At 45.0% G+C, this 21,642-nt stretch overlaps 2 protein-coding genes across 3 annotated transcripts in view; both read right to left on the bottom strand.

The window, feature by feature from the left end:
• LOC132904542 (N-acetylgalactosamine kinase) overlaps positions 1 to 21,642 on the bottom strand; it is a 347,354-nt gene that overhangs the window by 291,862 nt on the left and 33,850 nt on the right. The window lies entirely within an intron of this gene.
• Positions 17,747 to 21,642, bottom strand: part of LOC132904538 (homeobox protein caupolican-like) — a 75,778-nt gene continuing 71,882 nt past the window's right edge. For both annotated transcript variants that reach the window (XM_060955140.1, XM_060955141.1), the window contains exon 7: positions 17,747 to 20,944. The gene's annotated coding sequence lies outside the window, so the exon portion shown is untranslated. The remainder of the gene's footprint in view (positions 20,945 to 21,642) is intronic.

Genomic DNA, 21,642 nt, shown 5'->3' with positions numbered 1-21,642 from the left:
ACCCAGCGAGCACGCAACTTTCCGGTTCTCAGAAACCATTATACGTCGATCCACGTGTCCCGTTCATAATTATTCTAGGTTGCACCTGGCTACATACGACTGCATCAGTCTACAGACGCGTCTACGGAATCGATGACTCACGGCTAGACAAGTCGAACGAGGTGTCACGTTGAGTTTCAATCGGTCGCTCGAGACAGGAGTACAATCCGACCGACGCCTGGTGGACGCGCGTAGTCTTGTCGAGTTCTTACGCGCTTTTGCGTATTCCACGCGTCCAGAAGCGACACGAAACTCTGTAATAACAGGCACAATGGATGGTCATTGTTTACATCGAGACAATCGACTCTATTGTCGCGGAATAAAAAAGAAATCACTTGTCGATGTTTGTCCGGCGAGTACCGATGGATTCGTTGATGCAAATCGGTGAGCGACGCTCCGTGCATTTTTAAGGAAACGTTCTCAGTAGTAGATATCAAGTGGTTGGTTAATCGTTGCACAGAAATTTATCGTACGCGACAAAAGGACGAATTGGAAACGCGTTAGACCGGAGGATTTGCGGCTGCAGCATGAAATTACGGTGATAAAGTGTCGAAGAACCTCCTCGCTTGACGTATAATGCTCATCTCTCGAGGCAGCATCGAAGCGTGGCCTGAGAATTTGCTCACAGGGTATAAAAGCCACATAAACGCGACCCTGTCCGTGGCAATAAAATCAAGTTGAATTTAATTACGTACCGTTATCTTTTCGAGGATCTAGTCGTTTTATCATTAAACCTCCCTTCTCTCGATTCAACACCATAGACGGACCACCGCGCAAACCATTAAACTAACCCGGCTTTATTAAATTTGTAGCCGACCGTACGGTTCATCGAAATAATAGAACGGTCGGCCAATTACCAAACCAGGAAACAAAGGCCGATCCTCTAAGCGTCGTTGGAACGTGCCGGTGTTGCATGGAAATTTTGGCTTCCGATGTTATATTTTATCTACAGTTTTCGATGGTTGTTAAAAAGAACGTAATGTTAAACACAGCTGTCGGATGTTACGGACTCTATAAACGCAAGACTTTCATTCGGTTTAATGACAACTAATAGAGAAAATACAATACGAATGGTCAATGCTGCTCGAAAACAAAAATCTCGACGAATCATCTTAATCGACGAACGATCTTGCCTGGATTTCCATGCTTTCCATTTCGGTCGTGTATCGAGCGAGAGGTTATAATCGGGGGAATTCAAACGACCGGATGTCCCGAAGGAGACGAGCTGTAGCGAGCAGCAGAACGCGGCCCTCGTAAAGCGTGAAATAATCAAGCGAACGAAAAGTGGCAATAAAATGTGTCGCCAAGCTTGGTAACGAGCCCGAATGGGCCGGTAACGGAGGCGGCGGACCACCCAAAGAATCTTGAACGGGAGGCGGCTCGGGTGGCAGGGAACCTTGGGCCCTACGGGGGTGGGAGCGGGGACTGGGGGTCACTCGGCTACTCATTATGCATCTCGGATCTCTGCTCGCACCTCTGTTGTTAATCTCGCTAAGCGTTAATTTAATTAAACGCCTCCTCCGTGGTGCGCGACCGCGCCATTCATTCTGTTTCTGCGTTCCACTCTTGTCCTGTTCTCTTCCCTCCGTCCCGTGGTCAGATACCGCGACCCACGGTAATTAACGCTGGTCGAGATGGAACGCTCGGCTATCCTGACGGAATTATTCGCCTGCGGAAACGTGTAACTCTTCTTCCAAGTATCCCTCGAGGGAATCTCCGCTAGATTCACTCGTTTTGCACGGTGCTTCATTAAGAAAGATTCGATTTTGCCATTGAATATTGTTCGAGGGAATTTTGAAAGCTAGTCACATGGTGTACGTAGATGACGTCGAAATCAAAGAGCAAGTAGCGTGCTTATTGTAGGCTACAGGTGTGCTTGAAGTGGAGAGAAAGTTGGAAGTAACGAATGGTGTAAGCGAATCGAATTGAGGTAGTATCATTGGGAATATCTCTACGTTTGGAATATGACATTTTAAACTCTCGAGTTATTAACGTTTTCTGGAGTATCGATACTTTCTACGATATATGGTAGCAAATATATAAATCATCGAGGAGTACATAACCGGGAACAATTCAACTTTTCCTTTAAAAGAATCGTTTTAGTTCGATATCCACGATAATAGCTTACTTGTTTTAAAACAATCCACGGTAACGTTCCGACGCAAAGAATTTCAAACTTTCCCTTTCGCGTGGCAGCTGTACTCCCGCAAAAACATTTCGATCGAACCTCGCACCACAGTCGATCTAATCCTTTCCGGATACTTTTCGATTCGACTAAACCCGACTCTGGCAATCCGGCTGGTATCGATCCATTTCACATCCACCAGCTGGAACTGGATTAACATGAATCGCGTTACGATTTCTCCGCTCGTTTTTCTTCTCGGATCCGGAGCATCGTGGACGTTCATCAATCACGTTTCTCAACGAGCCACGAGGCCCCGGTTACAACGTCGTACATACAGGAAACGATACGCGAACACGTCGAATCGTGCAAAGCGAAACGCTTCTCAACAGGTCGAGCGAGTCGAGCCAGATAAAGCGGACGATCGGTTGATTACGAACGGCGGCAATTAGTTCGCGCCAGCCGAGCGCGTTGGGTACCATTCGTTTCTTCGATACCTTCCGCGAACGTCCGTCCGATGCGCCGAGACTTGCGAAACGTTCGTCACCCTTTCACTCCACGGGAAATTATGGATCGAACGTCGTGGATAGATAGGACGGATGGTAACACGACGTTGCAACGCTGGTTCGTGCTCCTTTAGCGAAATACCGCTCCTCTTTCGATTCCGATACGCGACGCCGTGATCGTTCAACGTGTTCCAGGACGAGAGAAATTGAATCGAAGCAATTAAGTAATAATCGTGGTAAGATCGCAGTACGAGTTACAATTATTTCGATAGTTGTTGGAAAAATTTGGGACGTTTGATGTATCATCGAAGGATATACGAAATATTCTACGATTTCTATCAACTGCCCGTACGACTGAGGTCTCTAAGTTTCCATCTGTAACTTGTAAGTGTTCTCACAATCTGTAGTGTTCTTAATTGGGTAAATTATCAAGGCAAGGGACGAGGGATAATAAAAAATCCATCGAAAGACCTTCGTGTGTTATATTTTCTTGAAGAAAACAACAGACTGCACCAGACGGAAAAGGTAAAGATTGCGAAAATCGAGCGGTTCTTGAAGGTAGAAACGCGGACGCACGTAGCGTGGGGGTATCTCTATCAGAATGTGTTTTACATTAATACTTTAGTGTTTTAGTGGCGATTGCCGGCCGTTAATGCCACTCCGGCTTGAGTGGCCTGGCTCCCGGCTTTACAAATTTATACACTCTCGCCGGTCGCTCGTCCTCTCCGATATGATATCTACGTTCTCGAGCAGAGGCAGAGGCGAGGCGAGTCGAGGCGAGTCGCTTGACCTTATTCTCGGCACCGGTCTGTCCATCGCTGCGCGGCGACCTCGAGGTCCACCTGAACGATTCACCTTCGCCACGCGGAACTTCCCCCGTGATCGATGCGTCCCGATAATTTTACTGATCCGCGGCCGATCAACCGAACCGCGCTCGTTGCGCAACGCTCCTCGACACAGTCGTCTCAATCCACGATCTTTAAGTGTGTTTCTTGGTCCAGTTGACGCGTCATTAATAACGTGGACATTTGGTATACGCAATACGCGGTTCTTGATGTCCTTATTTCTTTCAGTCGACAAATTGCCAGGTGACACGGTTTACCGTGCATGAAATTTAGCAACCGTGCGTTAGATGTGTGTTTCTTTGGTTAAATAACTAACGTGGATATTCGAACATCTCAGCATCAACGTCCAGTATCCGTGTGTCTGGACCCTCTCAGTTAGACGTACAGTTCACGTGCAAAGATCACCTACCATTGTAAGGTGTTGTTTTACAGTACAAGAGGATCTCGATTGTCAGAATACCAATCGGTGAAATAATTCACTATTATTTGAACGTCGTCTAGGTAATGAAAAATTTGGGGATAGCTCCTTGTGAGAGAAGTTTGTTCTACCGTTTTATAGGTTTTGCCGTACATCGAAGAAACATATTCTAACCAATTTTGAAACGTCGTTTTCGAAAAATCCTACTTCAAGTGTAAAAGGACGAAATATCCTCGATAGAACGCATATAGCGGCCGCAGCGAAAAGGAAACGTAGCGTGCACCGTCTTGGATCAGCTCGAGGATTGGTAGTAGTGACGGATACTCGGATACGAGAACGATGACGGTGCTGGTGGTAGTGGCGGTGGTGGTGGTAAGTATGGTACCCCTGGAGCGGGTGTCATCATTTATCTCGCACCGGAGATCGGGCCCGCCGATACAGCGGGACGTTTTAATGGCCGAACCATGTTGGAATTAACCAAAACAAAGACGAAGCATCAATTAGGCGACTTTTTCTTCCACTTCTCCTACCTCTTCGTCTCGCTGCTGGCCCGCGTGATCTTGCTCCTTCACGGTCCGTCGTGTCAAAGAAGAGGATCGGAGGTGCATACTCGTATACGCGGCCCACCTATGTACTCTCTGCCTCCTCTGTGACTCCCTTTCCATCCCCTGTCAGGCCCCTTCTTCGCCGCTTTTACGCCAACCGTATTCTCTCCTTCTCCGCGATTCCCGCTCGCGCTTCTTTCTCGTCGTTGCTTTTTTCTACTCTTCCTGCGGCGAACGCGCCCTCGCGAGTCCTCTCCCCCTTCGCCGTAAACCGTATGCGCCCTTTGGCGCCCAGGTAGCCGCATTGTTTCAGATAATGGCTAATAAATTGTCCGACGAAATCGCGCGGACTCGGACCACCGCGAATTGCTCGCCGATTTTCTTCGTGACCTTCTCTCCACTTCTTTCTTCTTGATTTTCGTGAATTCTTACACGCACAATAATCAGCCTGTGATTTGAAGAGTCTTGCGTCGAACAAATGGCTGATATTATTTTGACGAGTGAAAATAAAGCAAGGGTGAGAGGATTTTTCTTCCTAGCCGTGCCCCGCTTCTTCCGCGAGAACAATATATTTACTACAGCCGTATAATCTATGTATTTGTAACGGCTGTAAATAATGGTTGTAACGTAAGTACATAAAGGGTCGGCGAATCTTACATTTTCTGCACCGCTCTCATTACCTTCTATACAATACGACATACAAACAACCGTTGCTAAATCAATTAACATTGTCTATTCATGACCCTCGAATATTTTCTAGCCAATTTGAGCAAACCTATTCAAGGATAGCCGTAGGTTGCACGGATCGTTGGAAAATAGAAGAAAATCGTTCGTAGATCCATCCGTTGGCGGTAAAGCAAAGGAACAGACAAATTGCCGGGTGTATATTACACGCTTCTCAGAGCCGCGTCACCGTGAAATATCACATTTTGGCACGAGACCCCCGCGTTTACGAGGGGTCGAAGTGGCGCACGAGCGAAACGTTGCTTCAAGTGGACTACGAGATGAAGAGGGATCGCCCCAGGCTATCCTTGACCATTTTCAAATAATTAACGTCGGTTTTCGTGAAACTATCGGTCTTCTACCTACCTGGCCGTCCTTCGGCCCTTACCATACAAAAACGAGGATCGACGTGTCGTTTTCCCGACGACGTCCACAAATTTATTCCACACTTTCAACTGAAACTACGAAAGAAGATCGAAGCCTTGGACTGTTGTTTGGAATCCTTGAGTAAACAGAATTTGCAATTAAAGAGTTTTCAGAATCTGGACCCTCTTGCGTTTAACAACGTTAACAACGTTTTACGAGTCACGAATGGTAAATTATTCTCTTTTTACTTGTCGTCTCACTGTCATCGGGTATCAACGCCTCGCGGTGAAAGAGATCGGGGCGACAGCACGCTGCGACGAAAGGGCGCGTTTCACATGCAACGCCGATGATGATGGATAGTCGAGACGGTGGCTGGAAATCGGTCGCGGAAGGGCCAGGCTGCGACCACACGCCACAAACGAGAAGCTGATCGCGCAGGTGACGCCTCCTCCACTAATCACCATCGGTTTTAGATTATTCTAAAATAATGACGGCCTTCTAGCAGCGAATCGACGGTGACAAATCGCCGGAAATCGACCATCGGCTGACGTAATCACTGCACGTCCAACGTTCCCGGTGAACGGGTCGCGATGAAACGGGCTCTCAGGTGTCGCGGAGACATCCTCGGAACGCGCTTCGTATCTCCACATTCTCCTCTCGGATGCCACGAATTGTTCCTAACCGTCTTGGACCACGGTTGCGGCAGGAAATCCTAAATCAAGTTGCTCGATAGTAAACGTACTTAGGTGTCGCGTGAGAACCAGCTCCAAGGAACGGAAATCGATCTTTACACGATGAGATTTACCTGGAGGCGTGCCTCTAGACGAAGTTTCGTGTGAGACGAACTGAGTATCGCGATATGTATCTACTTCCAATCAGATTTTTTAATGAAAAAGAAAAGTGAATATTTACGTAAAAGAAATTGCACTTGTTAGATAATGCAGCAACTACACGAGTTAAAGTGGGAGGGATTGCAAGAGATTATATTAACCGATAAGAATTAACCGACTAGTGAGAAACTTGAAAAATCGAAGGGTTCGTAAGAAAAAAGACTCCCGCCCATTTATTTTTTTGAGAAAACTGAAGAATACTCTAGTCCTTTTAATTTTGTTCAATTTGTTCAATGAAAAAATTAGAAGCTACGAGTGTACAGCAACTTGAACTTCGTTCAGAACGCACAACCGCGTAAATTCCAGCCATTCATCGCCAAAAACGAGCAACCGAACTCCCCCATTGATCGGCATCCACGCTCGGAGGACAAAGCAGAAGTGGAGAAACGGAATCGCCGCCAGATACGATCAATTACTATAAAACTGTCCGACCCTACCGAAAGCTCGAGGTGCGTTCCGCGTCCAGGTGTGACCGCGACATCTTTGGAACGTCTTGACCGCACGGTCCGCCCGCTTTTTCTCATCGAGCGTATCCTAGGAGGCAACCGAAGATTCGGGCGTTTTTCAGCGCGCGGTCTCACGACGGGCCGCGACCAAAAAAGAGCAGAGGGATCGTTGGGAGTATTAATGCGAGGGCCTTCCTCGTTACGCCATCCGCGTCGCATAGTTCCCTCCTTTGGAAGTGCCGCGATCCTCCGCCATCAATGGGAACGCGCGTGAATGAACCACAGAGAGGGGAAGATGGTCGCATATATTCGAGGGAAGAATACCACTCTCACGGTATCAGGGTTACTCGTTTCGTGGTTATTCGTGATTCGTTAGCTCGTGATTCGAGCATTTGGGAATTAAAATATAATTGAAACTGTTATCGATTACCTATAATCCTATTACACGATAAGTGTTGGAGTGGTCACCACTTCTAAGAAAACTCTACATCTGGTCTTTTAGCTTTTTCAAGCATTGAAGCCATTGACAGCGTACAGACAAAAGACTGGGACGAAGGCACACCATAAACAGTACACAGGCGACGATGGCTTTGTCACGTGGAATAAAAAAGAGAAATCGAAGACGACCAAAAAAAGATAAAAATAAAGAAATAAAAAGAGAGAATTTATTTTTAGCACTTGGTTTACACTTACTACAATTCACTACTGAACTCCAGACGCGACTTTTTAAGACTGAAGCTTTTACAACTACTTGACTTTCGTCAAGGCATTTTCGAACATTCGGCAAAAGGACCGTTGGGATATTGAGGATTCATTAGGCACTTAGCCGAGTGCCCCCACATCTTTATTTCCGTCATCAGCCCATCGGTTCCGAAGCGTAGCCTGGTCCCCGATGCGGACTGAGATGTGGTTGATGTTACAGCTTCAGGGCTTTCGGTCATACGGTAACACTGCTAGCGTGCGGTTCTGGACTAGCTCAAATTATATTCCGACTTGTATTTACACTTCTGTATATTCCACCTTACAATTTATCTACGCGTTCCCTTGTTCACATACATCTAATAACCTCAAGAATAAGCGAAAGCATCGCAGAAGATTGCCCAGTCGGTTAAGACATCCGCGTGACGTTCGAGAGCTGCAGGGTGGAACCGCTTCAACGTGATAACTCATTTTTCCTGACGTGGCTCGAGCATCCTCCGTCGAGTCGTTTTAACGCCATTGGCTGGCGTAGCAACAGGAACAAAGTTCGCAGAAGGAGTTCGAAGCGTAAAACACGAGGGCGTAGCTTCGAGCAGGGGAAGGAAAGCGTTCGTTAATTTGATGTAATTTAGGAGAGCAGTAATTATATTTAATGGTGGTATCGTCCGATCTTGAAAAGTCTCAACAAACACACTGTACTCTGACACGAGAGGAATATTAATCTTAGTCGTAAATTTTGATATGCTGCGGAAAGCTGGCTCCGCGGTGCCTCGCCTCGCGAGGTTTATTGTCCCGCGACATGCACGTAACATCGCACCTGAAATTCTTATCGACTAACGGCTCGTCGTATGTAACGGACTAACGCACACTCTCCGTACGATTCCGAATACGCTGTAATTCGTTCGTTGCCCGAATCTTTCGAAGGTTTATTACTCTCGAGAACAGCCGAGCGTCAGAGAAAATGTTCCTTACCGCGGATTTATATCCCTGTTTGAAATCTATCGTCGAAAATGTACTTAAATTTACTCTTTGACTCGAGCCTTTGCGAAGATATAAAAATTGTAACGTTTCAACATTACATTTGCTATATACAAATAGATAAGAACTTTTCTCTAAAACAGAAGAAAATATTATACACACCACCAAGATGTCTCATTCCCAAGATAAGACATAAAAAAAACCTTGATACACCTATTCGAACCTTCGAACAATTAACAACGATCCAGCGCGTAGGAAGCGGCGGACGATCGACGTGTCACGTAATTTCGGTTAACGAGGAGGATCAGCCACGGCCGACGAAGGCGCGGCGGTAAGCGTAGAGAAAGAGAGGCTCTCTACTAATCCCAGACAATCCGTGACCGAGTAACTAGCGTTGTCGTTGCCCTTGCTCCAACAGGGTCTTTTGTTTTTCCCATTGTCCAGGCTGTTCATTTTCAGGATAAATGTTCGGGCAGGTTGCAGACGTTCGTGGCGACAGGCCTCGCGAAAGCTTACCTCGGCCAGGTTAACTTGCCTGCTGACTTTAAATCACGGCTTTTCGACAGGCTGGCAAAGCCTTCTTCGAGTAGGAGAAGGGAGCGGAGAAAACGGCAAGACGAAATGATGGTGAGGCGAAGAGGGAAGAGGAAAGAGAGAGAGAGAGAGAGAGGTATCGTGCAAGTTCACGAGGGTTGTTTTTCTGGGCGACGTCGCCGATAAGATAGGGCCCCGAGTGGACGGGGAATATCCGGTGCCCACTTTCGAGCACGTCTGACAGTTTTGTACCTACTCGCGCGGCAACAGATAGTCTGTGGACGACGACGCCGAATTCCGAGTGGACAGGGTGGTCCCTCGTTCGGCTAAACCGCCAGCGATCGGATACAACGAGTCGCGGCAGCGACCGCTCGTATCTCGTTTGCGGAAGCTACGCGATACTTCGTGCCGTTCGGCCTTTTCATTAGAACCAGGAAACTGGTAGATAAACCTGGAAACCGAAGGGGATTATTGATCCGGGATCTTCCACATGGGCATCAACGGCCGCGTTTCGATCTCTCGTGCGACTCCTTTCTTCATCGATTCTTTTCGTTCTACAACGTTTAAGAGGAGTTTTAATGGAACGAACGTGTATGGAAATATCAGTGTTAATGCTTGTTTTTAAAAATTGAACGATAAATTGTGTTTGCACCGAAAAAGAGTGTGGACGATCTTCTTGTGAAACAATTGTTTTTTTTTCGTACGATAAAAGTTCGCGTTCGGATATGTAGATTGGATCGATAAAAGCGCGCTTATTAAAATTGAATTGCGGTAAACGAGGTTTTACCAGAACCAATATTTTCTGATATTGTCGTGAAACACATTCTTTATATTTGAACGATGGACACGTGAAACCGGAGAATCGGAGAAGAAGTACTGTTAACAAGGATTACAGGAAGATTAAGTCGCGTGTCTGGGCGACAGGTCCAATCACCGGCGGAAATCAATTACCGTCTCTCGAAATGACCGTGTCCTGGTAATTAACCAGACAGAAGCTTCCCCGTGGTCTGACACTGATTGGTCATCGGCGATAATGAACTTATTTAGGAATAACCGAGTCGTCACGCCACGACCGCCTACCTCTCGCGTCTTTCTCTTTCATCGGTGAACGTTAATACGCGGCGTTCACGAAATTCGACAAGCACTTTCGACGTGGAATAACGTAAAGACGCGGCTACTCGTATTAACCGAGAGCGGTAACGAGAATAGACGGGGACGCTGCTTCTAAACGCTGCTATCTCGGGACATTACGTTTTCATGAATTCCGATTCGTCCGGTTGAAGGAAATCAGGATTAACGAACAAGTCTTTCTGGTCTTCGGCCGACTTATCGTAATATATTAAGGCCATTTAGATACCGCTATCCCTGACTCTGTCACCCTATTAACTGCATGAAACCGGAGGCTTGCAAGGCCTTCCGAATTGTCGCGGACGACCACAGAATCTTCAGGATTTCGATGGTACCTGTAATTGCATTAAACGGTTGCCTCTTAGAGATCGTTTGCTTCAACAGAGAAAATAAGCGAAAGCATGGAAAATTTATTCGAACGACTACTTCGTTTTAGTTAATATCCTGTACTTCATGCGATAAAAGTCGTAAATGAAATTTATCGCATAAGAGATATAGAATAGAAATTAATCTTAAATATCCTAAAATTAAGAATTTCTTACGGTTACCTACAACGCTATTGTAAGGAGTCAAGTACACATAGATCAAGAACAAAAAAGTTCCAAACTAAACTGAATTACGAGTAATTCAAACTTGAACAAAGAGCTTCGATTTGCTATCGTTCTCAAAGGAACAATTTATAAATCTCTCTTAAGAAGAATATCTAATAACTCATCGCAGATAATTCCCACAAGTGATTCTACGAAACGTATCAGCTCGATAACGAGAAAACAAATGTAGTTGAGCGACACGATGTATAGAGAAAAATGGGCATTGTCCAGGGAAAAGGTAATCGTTGCGAAAAATCAGTGGAAAAGGGACCGGAAGACCTCCCGCGTCCGATTCACAGGCGTGAGCGCTCGCCGCGGACGAACTGACCGTGTAATTTAATTTAAGTTACGAGCACCGATAGCGGCCGAGCCACAAATCAATTAGAGTGGTCCGTTCTTTCGGGGTGATAGTGATAGTGGCGGCGCAGACCACGCTGTAAACATCTTTACTGCCAGATAAGTGTGCGAGCGTACCACCACTGTCCCTGCACGTCTCAACGCCACGCGGCCAACCTTCTCTCTCTCTCTCTCTCTCTCTCCCTCCCTCCCTCTTATCTGACCACCATTTTGTACACTCGATTATTTCGCTCATTGGATTATTGCCATTAAGGTGGACCTATGGTCTTTGCCCAACGACTTTGTGCTTTTGATCATGCGCTTCTGCGACTCCTTTTCAATTCCTCGATCGTCTAGAATATAAAAATGGTACGAGAATTTTTAATCGTTTAAGGGCATTACGTCGATCGTTAATACACGCTTTTTGTCAAGTAATTGTAAAAACAGTCGTAAGAATTTCTCAAGAGTAATAGCCAAGAATGGAAAGTTATTTCACGATACAACAAAGGGCTCGTGACAAAAGCAATTCTCGTCTACGTTTGTCTTTCTTTGACTCAGCAATATTCTAGCGTCTTTAATCTCATTTCGGTACATTTATTAGCTATTATTCTCACAACATTTTGAAACTACGATACCTCGCCCTGTCGATATTATTTCCGGACTCGTAAACCATCCAGTATTCTTTAACCACTTCAACAGCTTGTACGATATTGTTGTAACAAAACGATAAAAAAAGGTAGGAAAGGCAATCGCAAGATTTTTTAGCGAACAATCGGTTTTACGATCGGTCGGTTGTTGCGGTATATGGCACAGCGAGCCGACAGACGAGCACGAACACTGTCGTCGAAAAAGGAACGTGGCCAAATGGAAGTTGGCATTCCAGCGCAGCGTGAGCCGGCTCGTCCTATTCCGTGCACCCGCTGCTCTCTCTCGGTTTTCTTCATTCATCCGGACCAAGTTTTAGACAACGTCGCGCCGTCGGGGGTGTCCACCCGATCGCGACGATCCTCTCTTCCTCGATGACTCCATCCGGCCAGTTTCTTCTCCGACCGGTTTCAGCTGCCACGTTTCGATATTGTCGTGCGGAGATTTCGTTGACACGCGGCAAATAAGAAGCATCGTTTTTCTCAAATGTCTTTAAGGATCCACGTAGAATTAACTAGAATCGTTGAATATAGAAAGTTTAAGGGCATTGAACTGTCTCGTCTTCTACAAATTTTACTTCTTTCGTGACGTTTTTTGCTAAACCTGTAACGTTTCTATAGTGAATGTCAGAGATACTTGACATTGAACTATCGAACTATTTACTCCCTTGGTGTAGACTGATCACTTGTTTGTAGCGTCTTTTTTCTTCCCATTGGGTCTTATAGAAGAATCATCGAAAGTCAGGGACACGATGTTGTCGCGTATTACGTACATTTAATTTATGTACATTTCCATTTTTATTTACATTTACGTTTCTGTGCGCTTGTTTACACTCTAACTGTGATTATTTGCTGTTCCAAACGCAAACGAAGAGAACGGGCAAAAAACTAATTTGCGCGAAGCAAATCTTTGCAGAAAGACCGAGTGATCGAATATGAAGAAATAAACTTATAATCATTATCGGGACGAAAGAGTTGCTGGTTTCTCGGTTTACGTATCATCCAATACGAGAACCTGGTGCCGTCGAAAGTGCAAAACTCCAACTTAAACGGAACGAGACTAAAAATCCTGGTAGAAGTTAAGAAGCCTCTACTAGGAACATGAAAGTCCGCGTTGGAAGCTTATCTTATCCGGGCGATTTCAACTGCTTTCTAAAGAACATTCTCTATCGGTGTACGGTACGGAGGTTTACGTTTCTCGTTTCTCCGTCGTATACTCGTATCGTCCTATTAATTCTCCCGGTCGGTTTTTGAACGACGCGCGATTTTTCCTCCTGCCCGACCTGAAAACGAAAGACCGATAGATCTGTTCGAGGGTTTTTCTTTTCCTTTCAGCGACAATCTATTTGCGCTATTGCTTGTCCAAAGCGGTGGTGCAGGGTACCAACGTCTGATTCGATCCGATTCGCACCAGTGCGCAACTAGTTCCGCGATACAATGTCTGATCCGATCTGATCCGATCCAATCCGATCAAATCCGGCCCGATTCGACGTAGTACGCGACTCGCTTTAATCACGCACACGCTTTGCATACCTGGCTTACAGATTTTTGATTGCGATACCGTTTCACCTTGTCCCTCTCTCGAACAGAATTCTGGAGACCCTCGCGATCGTTCGTACCTTATTACGCTCCTCTGCATGACATTTCCTTTCAGCGACTCGGTGCAGTGACCAACCTCTGGTTTATATTAAGTACATACATTGGGCTCTATGAACCCGACGACTCGTGGTTTATCGTTTCGAGAGTCCGCTTAGTATGAGATTCTAAAAGCGTCGTTAGATCGAACGTATCGACCAGAGGAAAGAAGGCGATACAGATGCGATATTTGAAATAAGTCTCGACTATCGTACTTTTCCTTTTTACTATTTATACTCCTTGACGTACCTTCTGATATTATTGACGTAGTTACTATGTTTCATGGAAGCTAAGTATCTTATTGGTAGTTTATTTAAGACTGGAGATACTTAAAAAATCTCACAATTACTCGAAACACTTGTTGTTACAGCATCAGAATTCTGTGGAACGTTCGCAACGAAACAAGAAACTCATTTCTTTCGGAGAAGAAGACGGCACCCAAAGGGAAGAGCTCTTTACAGGATCGCACAAGAAGAGAAAGAGGAAGAAGAAAAAAAAGAGAAGTTAAGGCAGAGAGGAAGAAAATGGTGGTCGAGCCCGAGGGGTGTCCGCAGTGCGATGAAATAGTGTCCGTAATCCGGCGTAAGTTAGCGCGGAGCGGTGTCCCACGGCGAGGAAGACGAGGCCCAACGTGCTGCTCTTCGTGGTCCTCGCGAGAGCTGCGTGTGCTTGTGAATACTCGTTCGTCTCCGACGCGAGTGGCCCCTTGCTCTCTCGCGGCAACTCGAAAATAAAACGTCTTGGGACAGTTGGAATTTACGACGGAAAATTTCGAGCGAATTGCACTTCCTCCGGCTCTTCGAGGATGGTCCAAAGACGAATGGCTCTTAGAAAATCGAACGTCGACCGAACGCTGTGCTGCACCGTTCCGTTTACAGTCACACGTTGTTCGTACTTTGAAATTTTTCTTGGCGCTTCATAGCGTGTGGTACGGCATACGAAATATATATCTATGCTCAATTTTTCTTGTTTGTAAATATTCGAGATGTAGATAGAGCAATTTCTCGGTAATTGCCGTAGCCATTCCGATGTCATTACCGGCTCATTAAATCCATTCGAATGAGGCACGCAAGTTGAACATAGCCGTACACTATCTCCGTCACGATCTACATAGAAACGTTGCTCTAACAAGCATATCAAACTAATTTCATAAGCGACACTTTGCTCCAATGCAACGCGACATTTACGATCAGATAGGAGATCGATTAAGACCTCCCGTGCCTGCGTATACCACTTTATCCCCGTGAACAATGTTAAACCTTCCTACTGCGTAATTCATCCAACGTCTAAAACGTTTAAAATTTATTTTCCACGGACAATTTACCGTGGAGTGAAATTTGCCAAAAATTCAATGGCAACGAGTCGAAGGGAACACGAGCGTGGTAAGGTTGAAAGTGCAACGGACGAACGATCTTCCACGGGAGGGGAAAGGGAAGGGGACTAGCATGAACGTGGAACACCGCGAACGATGCATCACGGTTGCACCCCACGCGGTGCATCCCGGTATATTAGTCACCGGGAACGGGCACCAACAGCCAGGGCCAAATTGAGTCTTTGCCATAAAGCAAGCCGTAAAAGGGGTTGCAGTCGCAGGCAGACGATTCAACCACGTGGAAGATGAGCCTCCGCGAAGAAAGAACACCGGTCGTGTTCGATGCTAGGGACCAAATGGTACAACGAGAAAAGGAGGAGAATAGAGAGGTGAAGAGGGACGCGTGGACATTTAAATTTATGGTAATGTTCGACCGCTCTGCACGGGGTTATCGATATGGTCCTCGTTGCACGTTGTTATTCTTATTATTAATATTACTATCCTGGCGATATTCGCGACCCAACTGGCCGCTCTTTTGCGACGTTTCACCGGCGCAAATTTGAAGCACGACCTCGTCTTTCACGAGAGACAGACAGGTTTCTTTTGTTTAATCTCACGTTGCCTCGTTTCGCGCTCCGTTATTTCAGATTTTTCTTCTCTTTCGTGCGTTGTTTTAACTTGTTCACGTATTGCAATAAAATTGTTCAAATTGTTCGATGTCAACGTTTCGATAAACTCGTCAAAAGCTTGAAAGACGACCCACCGAAGCAGGTTGCTAGGCGCTATTCTGTCGTTTGCCAGGCACGCGCGGCGCACGCGTTAAATCATCGCAATACGTCGCTGGGTTTCCCTTCTGGAGGGCGCGTGCATATTCATCGGGAGGAAACGAAACGAGGCAAGGCGTATCCGGTCGAGTCGGGGACGGTTAACCGCTGTGGCGCGCACGTTACGAAAGGTTTCCGCGCACCCGCGGAGCCTCGCGACACGTTCAACAGCCGGCTGCGAGATCTCATATTTCTTCGCGGATGATATAAGGGCCATCGCGTCGCGGCCTCTTCTTGTAAACCACGCTGCATCTGCCTTGGCGCGCGAACCGTCCTCTACATAGACGGCGCCACTGCGCCGCAACGCGGAACGTCCGATCAGAAGGATTACGACTTTATAGCCAAGCGGATCCTTTGTCTTAACGGATCGTCACGGCTGTAGAGGCCCCTTTGTTGTCCAATTTACGGTTCTTAGGATTTTAGTACGCGGCTATACAGGCCTACGCATTCTTGCCTCGCGTTGGAGTCGTGGAAGAGAATCATTTTTATTGCGCACTCTGAGAATCTTCTTTGTTTTCGAATGAAAGAAGTTTGAGAAGGTGGGAAGAGCGTGTAGCAGTCGAGGGTAGATGTTTTATAGGGTAGAGCTGGTGTTAATCGTATTTTTCAGAGTACATTCTCTCTGTTTTGACCGATTAAAAGCTTTCTCATTTCAATGAATACCAATGTACATTGGTGTATTTCGATTTGGAATCAAGTTATCATAGCAACAGCGTGAACATTGAGAAGCGTTGGAAAATTTGTAAGCTAGGCATACGCTAATAACGTCGTCCCAATATCAGAAACGAAGCTACACGTGTTTCATACAAATTTGTTTGTTCGACAAGTAGAACAGTGTCGCGCTATTGTCAATCGATAGTCCTGAATCCGCCATTCCTACCTGAATAATTCCATCGTCGAAGGAAGAAGACAGAAGGCGATGCTGGCACGACGTACCAACGATTTCGTACACGGTGCGGCGTATAAATCTAACTAACAAAGTAGACAATTGCGCGTTTTTGCGGGGTGGAAAGAGTCGTGCTCGTAGCGAAGCTTTCTCCGAACGACGCGCGACAAGCGGCGGGCTGATTTATGCGTCACGAACCGGCGAACCTTGAATCTTCGTGGGAAGTTTTCAGGCATAAATCCGACCTGTAAATAACGCCGTGGGCGATCGAATCGAGCGGGAGAGCGCGAAACGATCGTAAAAATCACACGGAACACCGTGTAAACCGCCCCATCGTCCGTTTCCACCTGACGCGCGATATAAAGCCAAGCGAAATTAGTTTATAATGAATTTGCAAAGCCGATAATTGCCGGTCGCTTAACCGCCGGTTGGCCCACCGATACCCATCGATTCTCCTAATTATGCCAGCTTGATGTTCGTGTTAACCGCTAATATCCTTATACGCGTTCTTCTCGTTTTATTGGGCAAATTTGAAAATTAATAAATTACGGAACCGGTGTATGGAAATTGGAAATTTGATATTCGATTCACGCGTGTATGTAGATACGTTGTTAAAGGCAGTTGTCGCTTTAATCATCGGGTAGATGCTACTTTTTAAATTGAATATTAAAATGATACATATCGCGGTATGTAGGGCGATTACGTATTATGATTGTTCAAAATAAAGTGGAAGTAACGGTATTAGTAATACTTCATCGCTGACGTTCCGATTATTAATGAAGAGATACGTTTGTTTGAAGAAGAGACGATGTAATATATCGTTTCGTGCTGTACACTTGGAACTCCGCCTACTCGAAAGTGCCAATTAAATCCACCGTGGAACGTCAGAGTAAACGTTAAATGAATCTACTAAATCACGCAAAACTACTCGACCGTTCTAAAATAATCGTCGTCGTAATCTTTCATGATTTCGTCAAACGGATAATAACGTAATTTCGCACGTTTTAAATACTCTATTATTATTTAACACCATATTATCGGCGTACGTTAATTTTTCGCTGTTGAAGGGGAGGAAAGATAATTTGGGATGACCAGGGTCAGAAAAAAAAAAAAAGAAAGAAACAAAAATAAAAGGTGTAAATGTACAACATAATAGTCTCCTTTTTAATATAATGAATTCATAATGGTAATAGACAATAATAATAATATAATAATATAATAATAATATGATGTTACCAATAATAATAATAAAATTAATATAATAATAATAATAATAATAATAATAATAATAATAGATATATTCTGTCTATATTCACATTCAGAACTATGTACAGTTTAATTAATTTACAATTGAATTCGTAAGAACAACCAAATAGAACCTATTAATCGTAATATATATATATATATTTATATATTTATATTTATATATATCTCTATATACTTAATACCTGTATATATATTCACACAGATATTTTTTCATTTCCTCTTTTTCTTCTGTGTCGAGGGATCACTCTGTGATCGTGTACAAGAAACACGTAAAATTCTTTGTCTCATTCTTTCCCTAATCTTACGATTCTTCTTTTATTTTTTATTTTTTATTTTCTTTTTTCTTTTTTTTATTTTTCGCCTGTATTCACAGATGATACAAGCGATACGCTTGACCCTCGATGTTATCACCTAGCTACACGCTGCGATGATTATTTACAAAACCACGATCAAGTCTCTATTTATTATTTCATTACGATATACGTATCAACGAATGCACGAGCACCGACCATCTTCGTCGAAGTACACTAGCACCGTAGTGTTCCTCCTTGATTCGTTTTTTCTTCTTTCCTTTAATCAAGTACGTAATATATTTCACTCTTCCTTTCATTCTTCAACCGTTTCTCTCTCGCTTGCAACTCTTTTTTTTCTCTCTCGTTAATTCTCTTCAACCTCGCCCATTATCACAGATATAAATAAATGTATTCTTTACAAAACAATGTACAATTTCTCCCATCGACCTGCTTTTCAGCTTCTAACACTCTCCAAAATTTCGTTTCCTCTCTCTTCCTTGCACAACACAAAACTTCGACGATAGCACGCACGCACACTCGCTTACACATGCCAAAGTACAAAATGATAGTCGATTTTTATATTTAAGTTCCTTTTTGTCTTTACTCCGTTCGTTTCGCTGCATCCATACACACAAACATACCCACACCCACACACACATACACCCTCTCTCTCTCTCTCTCTCACTCTCTCTCTCTCTTTCTCTCTGTACTCCACGTTCATTCACGAATCGGTCCTCTCTGCTCGTTCTCCACTACAGTAGGAGCCTCGAGAAACATTTGCGAGTCGACGCGTAATGCCTAGATTCCACCACTGTCGATGATCAGACTTTTCGAAAGGAGGATTGATTTATGCGATATACATATAATATAAAAAAATACCAACAATCTCGAGCACCGCGCATCTCGCTCTCCACCCGTTTATTATAGATCAATTTCTCTTGCTCGTCCCGGATCAACGCGACTCGAGCGAACTCGAGCGAAATCATCGTGACCATATTCCCTTCGCGCGAGATCATGAAGATCTACGAAATTAAGGGGGCCGAAGAATAAATGGATCGCGATCGATCTTGCTACACGTATAAACACACACGCGCCAACTTACGTATCGAGCGAGAAACTTCCACTTTGGCTGGGTTCGCGAGAACACGATCACGAGATATTTAAGCGATCAACGAGCATACGATCTAAAGAAACATATTGCACAGAGAGACGGTTGAAAGTAACGAGGACGAAGTACGATGCTAATTAAAAGTAGACACGTTATCGCACCGTCGAATTCTCGTGGTGCGCGCGCCGCGGACGCAGGAAACAGGAAGTCCTTCATGGATCACGAGTGCACAGTGCCCGCACGGAAAAAGGACGAATTTTTACTCTTAATTAGTTTACCGCTGCTGTTACCGTTCTTTCCTCTTTAAATCTCACCGTAATATCCATCCTTCGTGGATAGCGCAGCGTCCATCGACGACGGTATCACGCGGAGACTACACAAGCGGCCACGTTCTCCACTTTTAAAGTTACTTCCGCTATCCGTCGATTTTTCAACCGCGCCAACATATATATATCGATGTACGATGGATTCGACTACATCTCGACGAATTTTTCAAAGATCCAGATTTAAGCCAAATCTGTGCTCCACTAGTAACGTTCTGTCCATGTGAACGGCGCGGCGGCGTATTCGTGTACACGAGAATATTCCATCGGGAGTTTAATTAAAGAGTTATTGGTAGATTAAGGATAGAGTAGCGCCTGTACGATCCGGCTTCATCTTCTCCTTTCGCCTCTTCTCTACGGACATCCCCAACGGACGAAGGCGCTATTACGCGAGTCATGTTATGTCGATGGTACGGAGAACCGACTTCATGCAAGCGTTGCTCGTTTTTTCATCGTTCGTGATTCCAACGATTTCTCATTGATCAAACGTTGAAAAATCTCAACGAGTTCAACTATGAATGGTCCGATCTATGATCGCACCAGGACTTCCCCAAGCGAGTTTTCGCGTAAACTATATGGGTTAACCTGAAATGGCTGCTACTTTGCACATTGCCCGTGTGGTTTGTGGGTTCTTTTGACTCCTGGAATCGACAAGATCCGCTTATGAATAGATACAGATGGACGAGGAACGAGAAATATTCTGAACTGATCAGCTTGTTCCTCCATCCGCGATTTATATACAAAACGAACGATATTCGACGCCTTACCGATTTATTTAAGTTTTAAACGAATCTTGCGTACGAGTGTACGACGACCTCTTTATTTACAGAATCGGAGACCAGTTAAACACGCGGAACGATCGACGATGAACAATTGGTTGACTAAGGAATCGTCGAACGCGTGAAACGAGGTAACTTGGACGATGTTTCGCGCATCGAACTCTTTTCGGCTGCTGCTCGACGAAGGACGAGTATCATCCTGTTTCGTCCAAAGAGATGGCGTTTCTCGCCAAACTTCCACCAAACGTCACAGTCAAGCGATTCAGTGCGCGTCTTCCCTTCGCGACTATCTGTTCTCTCGCGATGATATCTTCTTGCTTTACGTACCAGTGCGTAAGCAGGCACTTTGACGTAATTCTCGTAATTCCTAAATCTTCTCTAAGCCGAAACGATTGGCTCGTGCACGCGCGCCACAGCCAAGTCCATTCGCTTTTCGCAGTCGCACTTTGCACGCCACAAGCACGATGTATGTATCTCAAGGACGAACCTCTGTGCTCCATTTCTTCCTTTCAAAAGATATCTCTTTTATCGCTTTTTTTGTATTCAGCGGCTGTCCGCTCCCTCTGCTTCCTCTCGCTTGTTTGTTCGTCTATTTCTTTCCAGTTCCACCACCTTTCCTCTTGGAAATCACGCTGGCAAATCCCAGAACCTCTCAGCGGCGCGTACTTACAGTCCAGCGTCGCCGGGCCTTTGCGTTCTTCGTTTAATCCTGCAACAGAGAGACGAGGATGGTCTTAGGTGCAAGTCGTCGTGTTCTTTCGTTTTGGGTGTTATCGATTAGGATTTTTCGAGAGGATTAGAAATATCGAGAACTGTTGAAATAGATTTTGTAGCACGTATCTGTGATCGTACAATGACAAATGAGCGATTGAGATTCAGTGACACGCGTAATCATGTACGACGTGCGATATATTTATTTCCCATCTTTTTGTAGACTTGCCGGCGATAAGAAACAAACGGCGTTCAACATAAGGAAAGATACTATGCTGAAGAGTGAATATTTCAAAATTTTCAGTATTCCGGACCCGTTATAACAAAAACTCTTTTGCACGATACCTTGTAAACCTATTATTTATATCAAAAAGCGTGTTCACTGCTCCAGGTAATTTGCGAAATAGTTATCAGCATTCACGAAAACGCAACGAATACCGCCTCAGCACGGTAAAATTCGTCTTTGCTAAAGGGAACACCGCCAGAGTTGAACGGCGGTTGGTTGTCTATTCGCGATTAGGGGTCAGCCTCTAAAATCGTTCTTGAATCTCAACGAGTAGGCGAGCTCGATAACAACGATAATCGCGACTCTCGCAATTAGACGGTCGTGTACGACTACACGGGTTAACCAGTCTGTGGTTGCTACCGGTATAAGATTTACGAAAATATCGTTTGCATGCTCGTAACCCAACTATT

This window comes from Bombus pascuorum, chromosome 2 (genome assembly GCF_905332965.1).
Source record: "Bombus pascuorum chromosome 2, iyBomPasc1.1, whole genome shotgun sequence".
Lineage (NCBI taxonomy): Eukaryota > Metazoa > Arthropoda > Insecta > Hymenoptera > Apidae > Bombus > Bombus pascuorum.
Note: the sequence above shows the minus strand (reverse complement) of the source record. Positions and strands in the feature narration are given on the sequence as shown.